Here is a 16,627-nt window from a genome sequence, read left to right on the forward strand (position 1 = left end):
GAGGCAGAGATGGGCAACAAGCAATTCATTTTTATGGTTTACTCAGGAGCTGAGAAATCGGGCATCACTGAAGAGGACTTCCATTATCTGGCAAAACTCTCGACACATGGATTCTCTGGGGCGATTTCTACAGTTCCATATACTAACGATATGGATGTAAAGGTGAGGAGGGGAGGGTGGTGAACGCTCCCCTATTGTACTCTGAGAGTTTGTCTTTCAACCTGCTCAGCAGAGATCTGCTTAGCAAGTTGAACATGACTATTTAATTCACTGACCACAGCATTGCCTGCGCCACACCAGGGATGCACACCATGATAGTGATGGTCATAATACACGCCATGGCACGTGATGTGGTGGTCCAAGGCATACCCGTGGACCCAGACATGTTTATCTATGGCATAACAGTACTAGTTGAGGCAGTGCCACAAATTGCCAAGGCCTGCTGGAAATTGTAAACCGATTTCATTTATTTGCCCTGTAGTGTCCACAGAATTGATGGCAGGTACAATCTTGTCTCTAGATTTACAAGGGTTGATGGTATCTGCAAAAAGGATGGTTGTTCTCGGAAGTAACAGACAGGACAGGCAAGGGTGCGAATGACGTACAGTTCTGTGCATCGATCCCATGACAATGACGGAGAAATAATACTAGAGATTTGTATTCCCTGTGAGATAATGGTGCAGTACAGGAGGGTGCAGTGCCCCCTAACGGCCGTTATTGCACCACGTCTCTTCATTGAGACAGACTTGGAGTTTGTGCCTGCACAATTGTGGACGACTAACCCACATGTCATAGGGCTTCTAAAAGACATGACCCAGTAGACATAACACTGAAGGTTGGAGCAGTCTTACCCAGAGTGAAACAGTACCCACTATCACGGGAGGCAGAAGAGGGAATAAAAGACACGATACAGGCACTACTTAATCAAAGGATAATAGTGCCCTCTACCTCACCATGCAATTCTGTGATCCATCCTGTCAAGAAGGCCACAAGGTGCAATTGGAGAATGATCCAGGATTTATGCCCTCTAAATGAAAGAATTTCCTGCAGTTCCAAACCAGGCCACCATTTTGTGTACTATCCCCAAGGAAGTCACCCACTTCACGATTTAAAGAATGCCTTCTTTTCAATACCTTTGCATCATGACTCACAATACCTCACCACCTTTACCGATGGTGGGAAGCGCTACAAATGCACTCATTTGCCACAAGGGTACTGTGAACTGACCCAAGTAAAATCCAAGTGCCCAGCACAGTGATCCACTACGTGGATGACTTGCTTGTCTGTAGTGACAGTGAACAGGACTGCCAAAGGGATTCCATTACTTTCCTACAATTTATGGCCCACAAGGGTTACAAGATTGACAGGGCCAAACTCCAGTATTGCCAACTGGAAGTACTATACTTGGGTCAATTGATATCAGCAAATGGCACAGGAATAATAGCAGACAGAGCAGCGTGCATTTGCGCCATGCCCAGACGTGAAGGACATACAAACATTCCAGGGTTGTGCAGTTACTACAGAGCATGGATCCTAGATTATGCAGCATACACAAAGCCACTTCTACAAGGTCTCAAAGAAGCTGAGAAAGGCAATTAAAAACTTGGACAGCTGACCTGGTACAAAATATCAATGAAAGAGGTGATATGCACAGCACACTTATGACCACCATACTGTCACAGAAAATTACAATGGGCCACAAGCCATTGGCCTACTACAGCGGTACGCTTGACTCAGTTACGCAAGGGCAGTTTGCATGCGAACAAGCACTTGCTGCAGCTCTCTTCACAATTGAAAAACGCTCCACGATTGTAATGGGATGCTCAGTAACTCTGTACGTGGAGCATTCAGTATTCGCCATCTTAGAAAGATTGAAGTCTACCCTAACCACACAGAGAGCATCGGCATACAAGATTATCATCTGAAGCGAAAACATTCATGTTATGTGATGAAAAACAGTAAATCCTGCCATGTTCCTAACAGAAGTGTGTAAAGCCAAAGACTTGCAAGACTCAACTGTGCCACATATTAATGGGAAGAGGGTGACATCCCCAAAGCAAAAGATAGCCCATTAGTGGGGATAGAAGTACTCTTTGTTGACAGTCCAGCGACAATTGACCAGGACACAAAGGCATACGGGTGTGGCAGTTGTGTGGCTCAAAGGAGAAGACACTAGTGATGAATAGATTACCCATGCACTATTCAGCACAAGCAGCAATACTTGTGGTGCTTATCGAGACACTACATGCATCACAAGGATACCACGTGACCATTTATTCTGACTCAGCATACGTCACCACAACAGTTCATACCAGGTTGACACGGTGGAAGAGAAGAGGTTTCCGGAGAGCAGACAGTTCCCCAGTACAACACTCTGCACTACTAGATACACTGATTTCCTCATTGTCACAACCCTCTGTGGTGGTGGTTGTTAAATGTGCTGCCTACACCAATAACGCTGACAAAATTTAATTGGGGAACACCGCAGCGTATTCTGCAGCTAATATGGCAGCCTATCTCCCTTTCCCAGTAATCTCAGAGTATGTCATAATGACACCAACACACAATCAACAAAACGCACCATACACATCATTGCCCATTACACGGCTCCTCGAGCTGCAGGGCAAGGCTCTCACCTGTGAGTTTGTAGGTGCTTTCCCTATGAGGAGTCCATCAAGATTCTGTGTCAGGTTTGCCTTTTTTCTTATCACTATTGTACTTTGAAGAGGTAAGGCAGTCCTGTTTTGCCGCTACAATGTCTCCCTGTAAAACAGAGGACACATCGGGGCGGGCAAGCAGGTCAAGGTCTCAAAAATGGGGCAAAAGCCGAAGCGGCTAAAGAAAAACCAAAGTGTAGATGACAGATCTGGAATGCTGGTAAGAAGCAAGTTGACGGGAGGTACTGGCATCCGTGGCAGGAGAAGTCCAGGAAATCTGGGAAACCAAGGCAAAGAAGGGAAGAACGGGCAAGGAAGAGGAGTGAGACTGCCAGTAGAGGTGCGCAAAGAGGACATGTTTGGAGGAGTAGCAGTGCGGAAAAGAGCAAGAGGGAAGACTAGTGTCTTACCCTGGCAGGAATACAGAGGGTTGCAGCGCAGTGGGAACAGTTGATATCCCGATCGGCGGCCGCCATATTGGAGGAAGACTAGACCGATATAACGTCTGCAAAACAATGTGATGGATTTACCTGCCTCCTCTTCTCCAACAGTGCAACAGTGGCCACTGTGTGCTGTGACAAAGGCACCGAACGAAGAGAAAGAACTGTGGCCAAAGAGGCGGTGTACACAATCCCCTATTGATCTACTATGGAGGCAAGAATGCACTGGCAAAGCAGTTATGCCGGTAGAGCTTTTGGCCATAGCATTCAATCAGCTACACCACCCACCCAACAGCTCCAAACAGCACATTGCAGCAGTCATACAAGAAGGTTGGTTTATACCAAACCTTCAAGAGCATTTCACAAACATGATTATACACTGCACCACCTGCTAAGCGTTCAGCAATGGCATGATGCTCCGGACATTATGAGTCATTTTTCCCTGCCCAATTGGGCCGTTCGGGGAGGCTATTATTATGCGGACATGGGGGTGAGATGCAATGGTTCCCGATATTTAATTGTTGTAGTATGCCCTTTCCCACTATGGTTTGAGGCTGGACCTTGTGCACACCCGGATGCCAAGTACGCTGCTAAATATTTGGTGCGCAAAGTTTTCCCTTGATAGGGCGTGTCTGATGTATTTAAATCTGACAACCACCCCCATTTCTTCAATGAGCTCTTCAAGGAGATCCCAGCACTACTTGCCATTAAACACCATATGTGCTAAAGTTACCATCCACAAGCCAACAGCTTTGTTGAGAGAATCAACAACCTCCTTAAAAGCAAACTATCCAAGCTCTGCACCACATTAAAGAAAAACTGGGTCCACTGCTTGCCCTTGGCCCTCTTCAGTTTACGCACACAACCAAGTAAAGACCACCACCTGTCACCCCACAAAATAGTAACTGGCAGACACCTGCATATACCCATCTACCCAATTAGAATGGCATCAGATGCCCATAGGGCTGCAGCGGTTTTAGAGGAAGAATTCAAGGATTATTTGATGAGCCTTGCACGTGCAATTAAACATGTCTCCCAACAGATTGCACCATCCTGGCTAGAAGACACACTGAACACTGCAGAGTAACCTACCGCAGATCCTACACCCACCCAACCGCTGCGGCCAGGGGAACTAATATATGTCAGAAGCTAAGTGCGAGTGAAGAAAATGGAACCCTCTACGTCAAATGATTCATTGTATAATAAAAACCGAACTAAGTATAATATTAATTCTAGTTGGTTATATTCATACACATGTGGATTACTAAGTATAACATTAATTCTAGATGGTTATATTCATACACATGTGGATTACACTTTAGCACCCTATTATTTACTATCAATGTTTATATTAGGCATTTATTGGGGTACATCCTTTATCTGGGCAAACCATCTGAAAGAGGAGGGGATGGGGAACATAAAGGGAATTGTACTGTTAAACAGAACCAGCAACGCCACTGTCAATATTGATAACATTTCCCATGGGAGTAATAACAGTGTTGACAGACAAGCAAATTTATCTGGACGGATGAGTGGGAGTGGGAGTAAAATATTAGAAAATGTATTACTACCATTTTGTGACACATTATTTGCACACAAATACCAGTAGCATTGTTAGCAGTAGTACACCAATGAAAAGATATATATCAAGGCATGATAGAATGAGAAGGCAAGCGTGTAGGCCAAAATATAATGCATAGCATGGCCTAGGCCTGGATGCTATTGAAGTCAACCAAGTCACAGGGACTCTTGGACACAAGGAACGATCAAATTTCATCAATATGAGGGCCTATCCAAATCCAACCACCCATTAATAAATATCCCAACCAGTTCTTTATCCTTGTTCCTCCTCTGGACTTAGGAGCGGAGTGGGAGCAGCTTCAGGGTGTTAATATTCCGCCAGCTTCTACACATGCAACAATTTCAGCTGGTATTCGAAACATGATGGCTCGCCTGCACAAACCAACTGCGAGGACTCCGCTCCCAGATGCTGATAAAAGGCACAACATCAACTTAAAGGGACCCCAAAACTTACCGGCGGCTTCTTAAAACTCTAAGAAGGTACTCATGCCCCTAAGTTGAAACCACTGTACTTGGTAAAAATTAAGAGCCTACTGGAGTTGGAAGCCCCAATTTGTCTGAATAGATGTAATGTTCTATCTATCTTTTCTGAAATCCCAGCATTCTCTTGAATTTCCTCCAAGGACATCACTAGAGTGGCCTTTCCGGATCGTAATCTTTTGGATATGAGTATGATCTTCCTTGCCTCCCCATTGGTCAAGGAATTGATTCTTACCCAAACAGATTCTCTGCAAGAATTGGAATTTCAAGTTGAAGCCGCTACATCGTGGGAAACATCGTCGAACGGGCCTGCATTGACACAACTCTCAGCTAAACCATTGGCGACTAACCCAGGACCATTGTGGACTAACCCAGGCGGTCCAGTAACCTTGACTAATCAAAGAACTCTACTTAAACAGCAGGATAAGGATGTTGATTGGGCCTCCATTATCTCCACCCTGTGGCAAAAACTTTTGCCCTAGGTTAACATCTCCAAGCTCAGGCTTGGACTCTTCTGTAGACCTTTGCCTTAACTCTTGGAACTCTAGAGGCAATCAGTATCTATTTACAAACTTGGACTGCCTACAGTTGTTGAGAGAGGCTGATGTCATCTGTATTCAGGAGACCTGGATGACTATGACCCCATGTTTAGATGGCTATCAAATTTTTGGTCAAACTGGCCGACAAAATCTGGGCGGAAGACCTTCGGGTGGTTTAATTGTTGCATTCAATAACTGCTCTGGTTTACATGGCAAGGCTCTTTTGGGTCTCCCCTTTGGGGCTTTGGGTGTAGACCTTACTTCTAGCAGTGGACAATTGAAATTGTTAATCATTAACATCTATTGGCACAGAGGTGTTGGTGAAGTTAAATTATTTGTGTCCACTATCTCTCAGATTATTAGTGGGTGCTTGCTAACGATTCAGGACATGTACTATTAGCCGGAGATCTAAACTGTGACTGTTTATTTAACTACTCATCATGGGAAATATGTGAGATGAATTCCTTTAACTCTTACTATACGAGGAAGAAACAAGGTGGTTACATCTGGTATACAGAGCTGGGCAACATGGGGCTACAACCCTTGTTAGGCTACTCTCAATTCCCCGAAAACCCAATTGAACATACCTGGTGTCGGGGGCTTTCCACTTCCATGCTTGATTACATTTTTGTGGACGAATATTTGTGTAAAAGATGCTCAAAGTTGGAAATCCTCATGAATATTTGGAGTGACCATGGTATATTAACGGCAACATTTAAAATGTATCTCCCAAAGGGTCAGTACCGTACACAACTTAGGCTAATTCATCGGGTACTGCAGTTCGGTGGTCTTTTAAAAGTATTAATACCTTGAATCTCAATTTGAGGGCTATGTTGAATCAGACCACTCTTGACTGGAAAATGACATGCTTCAATACTGCAATGGTTAAATCATTGGTACAAGCAGTGGTAGATGATTTGGGCGACCACTACACCTGCCAAATTGGAACCAGTAGGCATACCCACCTTTACAACTCTGACATGGCAGTAGCAAAAACTAATGAGAACATTAAGATTAAGAAACTCTGATGAGCAAATCTTGATATGCAGCCTCGCTCAGGTCTCATTAAGAAGGTCAAACAAGCCTATAAAACTACTGTAAAGCAATTAAACATCAGTTATTACAACAGGACTGTTGAATGCTCCAGGTTATTATGAAGGTGAATGTGGGTGCCTTCTGGCATATTGTCAAAGGACGAGATAGTAACCCGGCCATTGCTTCATTGAACCCAATTGTGGAACAAGGCTGGCTGGACTTTTATTCCAACAGATTTGCCCCCATTTCTTTGGAGGGATTCAATTGCCCTATGAATTGCGACACATCAGTCCCTCTGTTTAAATGGGCTCCCCCAAATGGGATCGACACAGTCTCAGATCTAATTCTAAAGTGTAAGAGATCCAGAGCTCCTGGCCCAAATGGGTTAACAAATAACACCTTCAAAGTTGACCCTAATCTTTGGCCAATCTTTTATGCATTGAGTTCCGAGACATCCTCCAGTCTGGGATATGCCCAACCTCTTGGTTCTCTGCACATGTGATCCCAATTTTCAAATGCGGCAGTAGGTCTGACCCTAAAAATTACCGGCCTATTGCTCTGATTGATGCGGATTGCAAAATCTTCTCTGCCTTTCTCTTATCGCATTTGAAGGATTGGGAAAAAACTAGTCATCCCTTGAGTCCTTTCCAAATGGGCTTCCGTAAATTCCATTCTATGAATATTAATGGGCTTGCAGTCAAGTGCATTCAGGATGCTTCCTGGAGCTGAACTAGGGGCCCTACTTTTATGGCCACAGTGGATCTCTCGGCCGCCTTCGACTGCGTTGATCGAAATAGGCTATGGTCTAAACTTTCTTCCTAGGGACTTCCAAGAGGCTTAATCGCCCTTTTAGAGGGGGTTTATAACAATTCTAGTGTACAAATTCAGTTGAATAAAAAGGGAGATATGGCAGCGGAGGTTCGTACAAATCGTGGGGTTAAACAGGGCTGTTACTGACCGGCCGGCGAGTGGTTCGGGCAAGCGACCAGGAAGGTTGTACAGGATGTTGCTTGAAGAGCTCTAGATGGAGCCTCCACCTGAGCCTTCTCTCTGTTGAGGGAAATAAGCTCGTTTTGATGATATGACTCTCAGCTGCTCTAAATTACAGACTGAGAGACCGATCACCCAAAAGAGCGGGGAGAACACACCGCCACGGACCCAGCTAAAAGAAAAAGACAATTGGTAAATATTTGGGAAGAGCAAAGATCACCACAAGAAAAAAGCCTCTCAGAAGCAGAAAGTACCTGGGTCACCCACTCCCCTTGTAATCATTTCCCCTGTAAGTACAGAAAAGAGATTAACTTCTACTTTGATGATTCAGGTAGGAATTAATAAAGAAAGTTAAGAACAGGAATTGAAATAACCTAATCAATCCAGGTGTAACAACGGAGGTACAAAACAATAAACGGGAAGGTTAGTAGGGATGCTATACCCGGGCGGCACGAGGGGCGCACTAGATACGGGTAGGTGCACTTCTCAGCAAGGCGTCCCTGTGTGCACTTTCAGAAATGAGTCTTTGGAGGTCATTACGACCCAGGCGGTAAGGGTTAACGCCGTCGTTAACCCTTAACGCCTGATTCCAATTTTAACGGCTGCTTTTAGCAGGCGTTAAAATCCATGGCGCTAAACCGCCTTGGTGCTAATTACGGCACCGTAATTTACGGTGCCGTAATTAGCGCCTTCCTCACTCCCATTATGCCCTATGGGGCAAAAATGGGAATGGGGAAGGGTAAATGGGAAATGGGGATTTACCGCCCCACTCACCTTGGAAAGGGGCGGTAAATCCGCCATCCACCATGGTGTAAACATAGTTTACACCATGTTGGTAAAGTTGGTGTACTTACCGCCTGGGTCGTAATGACCTCCTTTGTGTACAATCAGCAAAGCGTCCTTGCGTAAACTTGAGGGAGCAAATCCAAAACAACGAGATGGAGTCGGAATCCACAAAAGAACACTGGCATTGAAGAAGGAAACAGTACCCAGTACTTGGAGTCAGCTGGGAAGGTGAGGAAAACCAGTTGAAGGCGGTGGTAGGTAAATCAGGACAGAAGTTTCTGTACGGTAGGAATTTAACGGAAGGCAATCCAGTAAACAGGCAGCGAGATCGGATACACAGGCGGGCTAAGGACAGTACAGAATCAGGAAGCAAGCAAACCGTAGAGCAGGCAAAGGTCCGGTACACAGGAAGGCAGAAGAATTGAGAAGTCTCAAGGCGGTCCGTAATTGGAAAAACAGGAATTGGTACACGGGAAGGCAATGATTGGGAAGGCACAGAAGACGAAACTTCGGATGCCGGTTGCAACTTTAATCAGAAGCAGCGTCCTTCCCGCTGCAGTGCCTAATATACCCAGGAGGCGGAGCGCCGTAAACCCGTCAGAGCTCACGTTCCGAATAGTCGGAACTACACGGAAAAAGTAGGTTTCCTGGGAGTTGTAGGCAAAGGCTGGGTTGTCGATACCTTTGATGTTGTTGAGCCCAATCTCCAGGGTAACCGCCACCAAGAGAAGTAAGGGGCTGAGAAATGTCGGATACTGTGGTGAAGCGTCACGACTTTGGTAGGTACCTTGAAAGTGGTCTGTTTCACCTGGCGTGATGAGGAGGCGCGCGCGTCATTCAGACCCTGATGTGTGACAAGGGCTGTGTCTTAGCCCCATGGGTATTTAACCAATATGTCCCTGATGCAGCAGAGTATTTGATGAAGGAGGGCCTTTTAGCGCCAAAATTGGCTCTGTGAAGCTTATTTGGATGGCCTATGCAGATGATTTATTATTATTTGACCTAAATAAGGTGGGGTTACAGCATCTGTTGAATGTATTTGCCAACTATGCTAAACTAAATGGGTTGAATATCAACCCAGTGAAAACCAAAATCCTCGCCTTTTCAAAAGGGCCAGTTAGGAAGAAAATTAATCACTGGAATTTGGGGGCCATAAGAATATCTTGCTCCGCCTGTTTTTATATATCTGGGCTATTATGTCGGAGCTAGTAGAGGCTCGAAAGGGCAGTTTCACCTCCTTCTAAACAAAGCTAAGGCACTGGCCATGCAGGTCCTTAAAATGGATTGCAAATTTGGCCGATTCTCTATCAGATCTGCCCTCCTATTTTTTTAGGGCAAAATAGCCCCAAAACATATGTATGGTCTAGAGTTCTGTACGGGGTTAACCATCTCTAAACTTGAGGGGATTGAAGGTGATATCTGGAGACGGGTCTTACTTTTACCTAACGCGATCCCTCTGGCCGCAATTCTATTCGAGTTAGGTTACATCTCCTTAAGATCCTGAGTTGATTGGAGGATGCTTATGCTTTACGCCAAACGTAAGGGACCAATTCCTAATACTTTATACAAACTTGTTGGCAACAATATAAATCGATCTGGTTTCTTTATTAAATTTGCTAAGTTGTGTGAAGAAATTCTGTGTAATATCTGCTCAGGCTTAGAGGAGCTAACCACGAATCCTACTAAAACTAAAAAGAAGTTGTGGGATTATGATTGGTGCCAGACTATGGATGCATTTCATTCTTATAGCTCTGTCTCACCTGGCTCATGAACAAAAGAAAAGAGGCACTGTCTCTCCAATTCTCAGGATTTTTCCTAACCGTGACCATTGACAAATCTTACTTAGATTGAGGTGGAATATTCTACCAACTCTGGATACCAAATTGAGGTGGAAACAGATCTGTGTGGCGATTTTGCCATTTAGTTCCTGAAACGGCCAAACATCTTATTTTGTTCTGTACACAACTGAACATCTTGAGAGATTCCTGTTTGAATGTTCTAAAAGCTCTATTTTTGGGTTTCTCTACTGAACTGGTATGGCAACGTTGTTTGTGTATTCGAACCACTCGAGAGGGCTTGGCTCTGTCTAGTTTTATTCGTAACCTTCATCTTGAACATATGGGATTGAATGCTTCCTGTTGTTTAAAACATCTCGTCTAAGCATATAGTTGTGTTTACTAGACTCTATTTCTGGTACCAGAAGGGAATACATTGGTATTTTAACTGTTAATATATTAACTGCATATGCATTTTCGTACTCTTCTATGTATTTGTTTTCTCTTTTGTAAAGGTTTAATAAAACCACATACAAATAAAAAAAATATATATATCTTTAAAAGTAATTGAAGATATTAGACAACCTGAGCTATCCAACAGCTGGTACACTGACATGAGTGTGGTATGAAGATAAACAACCAATGGCAGCTGCTATGTATGCTCATTAATACTGCACGTATTGGGGGCACCCAAGGTTTTAGTAAAACAGTAAATTCCAATTATAGAGGGACAATGCCTGGTTCATCTTGCGCTATGTAGAATAAAAAGCACATTCCAGGCACACACTGCGCAACTAGAGCTTGTGGATCCAGACCCGGGACAAGCAATACTAAGACATCTTTTCTCTACTGTTCCTTCTCACAGCCCACCTCTAACTCTGGGTACTGCTCGCTAGTCTATGCATAGCATGTGATTCCAAGCAGATTAACAGCATCAGAAGACACGCATTACTTACCGTAATAGCATTTCTGATGATTGTATCTGCTTAGATTCACATGCGCCCTCCCTACCTCCCCGCTCGGGGTGGGCGGAACATAGACGTCTTACTACTTTCTCTCTTTATGTACTCATTCACTATAGCCTTGGGCTCCCTCATGGAAGAAAAATACAATCGGAGGGACCTCGGCGCGTGAGGGATTTTGGGTACACTACACGTCACGACAGACATGCCCATGCCGACGTCCCCTTTCGGTCCCCGAAAGAAAAGATGCAATACTCCGCGGTTACCACTGGATGTCGGACTATATGCACAGCATGTGAATCTAAGCAGATACAATCATCAGAAATGCTATTACGGTAAGTAATGCATGTCTTTCTACTTGAAATCAATGCACATCAAGCTACGTTTAGGCATTTTGCCTTTTGAAACTGCACCCTGTTACTGGAAAGCTGACTCAGCAGATTCTCACCCACATTGCTTGACACAGAGGGCAAATGTAATGTAGAGAAAAGAGCCAAATTTAAAAACAAAAATGTGAGCTGCAGCCTGCCAGTTATCAAAGTGAGTGGGAACAGTCGGGAACAGTGCTCCACTATTATTTTTTTTCTGTTTACCCTTCCTCTACTTTTTATGACCATATTCAGCATTCTATATAGAGGATTTGTCAGTTTGTTCTTGTCCCTATGCAAGCGTAAAGTTCTAATAGGAGCCTTTGTCACTTAGATTGTTGGAATGTCCTTGCCGCAGCACTTGTCACATGTTGCACTATGCTTCCACCTACCCTCTCCTCTGCAGAAACCACAGTTCCACTACGTTTTTCAGTGCACTTCTGCATTTGAAAAAGACACATGCGAGGAAATGTGCAATGTTAGCAGCCCACCTCTAACAAGAGCATATGTCCAAAGTAAAAGACAGACAGAAAAAACAATATTTTCAGTTACATGGAAGAAATCCAGCAGTCTTTTTTTAAATGGAAGAACACTCCAATCTGGGAACAGTTAATAGGAAAATAAAAGAAACAAATTGGGCCCTGCATATTGTGTGTCTTCCTTTACAGGACTGAGAATCAGCTTATATAAAGAAACGTATACAGATATTAAAGACGAAAATGTTAATAGGAGTTTGAATGCAAAAATGGTATAATGTTGCTTTGTTTTGTGGAAATTAAAAAGCAAGGGGAAAGGAAAAGGACTGTAAAAGCTGCCTTTTGGGAATTAACCTTGATTTAGGCCCAGACAACCAAATGGCATTCCTTCCCCCAACCACAGAAACACAGCTAGTAAGGGTGATGGCATACGTTCTCACGAAAAAACATTTGAACACTGGCCTTTGAGGCTGACCATAAAATATTATGGCTTTGCCTACAGTTGGCTGTTGGCATTCAGGCCTTGCGAGCAAAACAAATGCTCCCCTTTTACAATATTCATCTGTTTCTGAGCCTAAGCTAAAAACTTTTAAATATACAATTAGTTGTGCTGGAAATTGGCCTGCAGTGGTCCCCCCTCACAAATAATCTAATCTCTTGATCAGTTAGGAAAAGGAAATTCACACCTTTTGAAGAGTGGATGTGTCACATCTGTGCCAAAGAAATACCAAGTGGCAACCATTGTGGACTAATCGGCACTCGAAATTCATCAAGATAATCAGACCCTGACAGTACGTATTTATATTTCTGTTTTTACTTTCCCTTTGCAACACTTTTGTACATCCCTATTTAATTTCACAAACTACATAACCTGTAATGCACCTGCTGGCATTTCTCCTTACCTTGCTATTGCTATGCAGCAGTCTTAGAACTACAATTCCCAGAAGCTCAAGAGATCAGTACTGCTTTCAATTTCCCAGGTCCAGAGTGGCAGGAGGCAGATTACCTCCAGGTTTGTTGCTCCAGGTGCTGCCAACTAGCATGCCTCTGCACAGTGTGGGCCAGTATTTAAGCAGTGAGTTCACTGCCAGCCCCTCGTTGATCCTTTGTATGTCTCCTATTTCCAGAACTGGCTCCTGTTAGAGTGCCCTGTGCTGCCTGCTCAGCAGCTCTGATACTCTGCCTGCACTACCCTGCCTTCTGCCCCGCGCCGCTGTGCTTCCTGCACTGCAGCCCCACTCCCCTGTTTGCTGTCCTCTGTTCCCTGTCTGCAGCCCCTTGATCTCTGCCTCCAATTCTCTTGCTCCCTGCTCACAGTTCTTTGCTCTGTTCCCATAGCCCGTGCTACCTGGCTTTAGCTTCCTAGATTTCAGTCCTGAGTTTCCTTGTTATCTGTCTGCAATCCTGCCCTTATTATTCCAGTCCAGAGTTACAGTTCATTGTATTCCTGTTAAGAAGCTGCCGGCCACGTGAATTGCTTTACTAGAACTTTATTGTAAGAAATAACCTTCATAGGACCCCCAGCACAGTCAGAGTACCCAGAGGCACAACAGTCAAGATTCAACTGAAACTATTAGAATATAAACAAGAACACCCTGAAATGCTTAGAACCTTGATCCAAGACATCTCCATGTGACATCATAGCATTCCACTCAAGTCTCATTACAATACATCTTCCCCCTTTTAATATACACAAACTCACACAAGACACCTTATACCTGCCCAATCACAATATTACTCACCACACCTTCTCACCACAGCAATGCTGTCCTTTTCCAGACTTGACCACCCATAACTCATACCTCTCCCTTCAAAACGGCAACAACCTTCACAGGATCAGAATACAGGATGTCACCTTTTCTCTTTACCACACCCTTCTTGATCCTTACCCAATCACCACATTCTACTCGCAACTCCTTCTTGCCTCTCTTCATATTCTCACGCATTACCCAATTCTCTTTCTGTTTCTTCAACTTCATTCTCACCTCATCCACTACCAAATCTGACTCTCTACTCCTACCCAACCATGGAACACTCACCATTGAGTTTGGTTTGCGTCCTCTCATTAACTCAAAAGTGCCCAAGCCAGTGGTGGAATGAGGTGCCATGCGCAAATCCCACATCTTATTCTGTAACGCCACTTTCTTATCATATCTACATTCCTGCGCCATACGAATACTCTCCATTACATTCGTGTTCATTCTCTCGACCACCCCATTGGTTTCAGGATGGTACAACGCTGATCTCTTATGCTTTATTCCACACTTCAAGTATTTGGTGAAACAACCTCCAGTAAATTGTGTGCCATTATCAGTGAGGATACTTTCTGGTATGCCTTCAATTGCAAATATCCCCTGAAGCACATTGACCATACTCTCACCTTAAATTTCTCTTAGAATCTGTCATGATGCCTACCCCCGGAGCACCAGGCCAGGCCCAGCACCCCCGGGAGCAGGCATCACGCCCCCGGGTAAAAGCCCAGCGGCCCTTTATAGGGCACCAAACACTTCCCCTTATGAGCCATAGGCGCCAGGCTCATAAGGGGAAGTGTTTGGTGCACTTACCTGAAGCAGACCATGCTGCACACTCACCTGATGCAGACCATGCAGCATGAAGAACCAAGCCAAATGAGGCTTAGGAGGGACTATTTTTCTGAAGGAACTATTTTGTTACTTGGGTGGGGCTGTGGAAGAATACTCACCTGGAACTTCTTCCAAGGCTATTTAAGCCACGCGGGGACAACCATACGTGCTTCGTGTTGTTCTGCATCCCAGCAGCTGAACGCTCACCGTGTCTGCTCCTGCACCTGGACTCCAGCCACGCCCGCCTCGAACCTGGAACACCTGTAAGGAAATAAGAGAAGAGAAAGGTGAAAACCAAGAACTATTTCAACCTTCTTACCTGCATCCGGAATCTTCACGCCAGCATTCCTGAAGGAAGACTTCCATTTAAAAGCACCGCGTTGCCCGCTGCAGCGCCGCGCTTCACTCACCTGTTCCCGAGACGCCGCCCGGCTCCATCGCGGCTCTCAGTGCCGGTCGCCACATCTCTGCACTGCACCTAAGGGAGAGAAGAAGAGACAAAAGGTGAGCAAGGGAACACAAGAGGAAAGCCGAATTTTCAGCCATATTACTTACCGGCTATTCTTGGTGAAACATTCCACATCTCGGGTCGGCGCCACATCTCTGGCAGGTACCGCACCCCGGCCCCTATGGGGAAAGGACAAAAGACATTACTGGGGAATTATAAAGACATTTAGAGGGGTCGCCCTCATCACTAACTCACCTGATTTTACCCCAGCAATTTAACCCCTCAACGCATCGCCTTTGTTCTGCACCTGAAATAAAGGACAGAAAAAGACAACATAAAAGGAGGCTCACACTTGAACTTTTGCATCTTCATACTTACGGCGTATCGCTCAGTAAAATCAAGTGGATTTTCCAGCGCCATTCTGAAAACCAGTGAAGTAACTGGATGAACGCGCGCCCCTGCACCAGAAGCAGGATGGAGAGTTCATCCTTCCAAACCATAAGAAGGATATTCCTACGGGCCAGACAAGCAAGATTTGGGGGTCCTGTTCAATCGGTGGTCCGAATTCTGCGCATCACGCTTGAAGAGGCCACAGCAACCCAGACCAGACCAGCGCCTCCGTGGGAGCCAGGTGAGCGTTACAGAACGCGAAGCCTTCCTACAAATTCCCACCCAGGCGCTATGGAAACTTCCGAGACTGACCAGTTGGCCCAACTACTGGGGGAATTACGGGCCGAATTACACGCCGCTCGTCAAGAGACTAATGCTTTCAGGAGGGAAGTGATTGCAACAAAGGAAAGAGATGATGACCTGGCTAGACAACTTTTGCAAGGTCAAGCTGGACAAACTCCTTTACCCGGTTCCGGGGGGAACCCCGCTCCTGTGCTTTCCAGTAACCTGGTGCAGATTAATCTACCTGGAAACATGCCGCTGGCCCCACCCGAACGCTTTGCTCAGGACCCCAAACGATTCGCCGTATTCATGAATCAGTGTCGTTTGCATTTCCTGTGCAGACCTGGGGCCTTCCCTAATGACCAGACCAAGGTAGCCTTTGTATTGTCATATCTCAGCGGCAGTGCTGCCGATTGGTCAGTTCCACTGGTAACTCAAGATGACCCGATTCTTCGTGATTTTCAAAGATTTCAAGCAAGCATGGAAAGGTTATTTGCTCGTCACTTCCAGGGGCAGGCTCTAGATGACGAACTTCTATCTCTGCGACAGGGCAATCAAGACCTCCTTTCCTACATTGCAACCTTTAATAGACTAATTATGGAAACTGGGTGGCCAGAGGATAAAAGAATCACGTTATTTTATCGAGGTCTACGCGGAGAACTTAAAGATATCCTGGCCCAAGTTGTAAATCCGCCCCAAGAGTTCTCAGAATATATAGACTTAGTGGTCCAATTGGATCACAGACTGCAAAACAGAAAAGCAGATTGGTCCAAGTTTGAGACCCGGGTGTTAGTCAGGACCCACGCTAACCTCAAGGGGGCTGAAGCCTCTGAGCC

At 45.0% G+C, this 16,627-nt stretch overlaps 1 protein-coding gene across 6 annotated transcripts in view; it reads right to left on the reverse strand.

Moving 5' to 3' along the window:
- LOC138489239 (pregnancy-specific beta-1-glycoprotein 3-like) overlaps nucleotides 1-16,627 on the reverse strand; it is a 222,083-nt gene that overhangs the window by 79,678 nt on the left and 125,778 nt on the right. The gene's annotated exons all lie outside the window — the stretch shown is intronic.

The sequence above is a fragment of the Ambystoma mexicanum genome, chromosome 9 (genome assembly GCF_040938575.1).
Source record: "Ambystoma mexicanum isolate Mex_15411 chromosome 9, UKY_AmexF1_1, whole genome shotgun sequence".
NCBI classification, from domain to species: Eukaryota; Metazoa; Chordata; class Amphibia; order Caudata; family Ambystomatidae; genus Ambystoma; species Ambystoma mexicanum.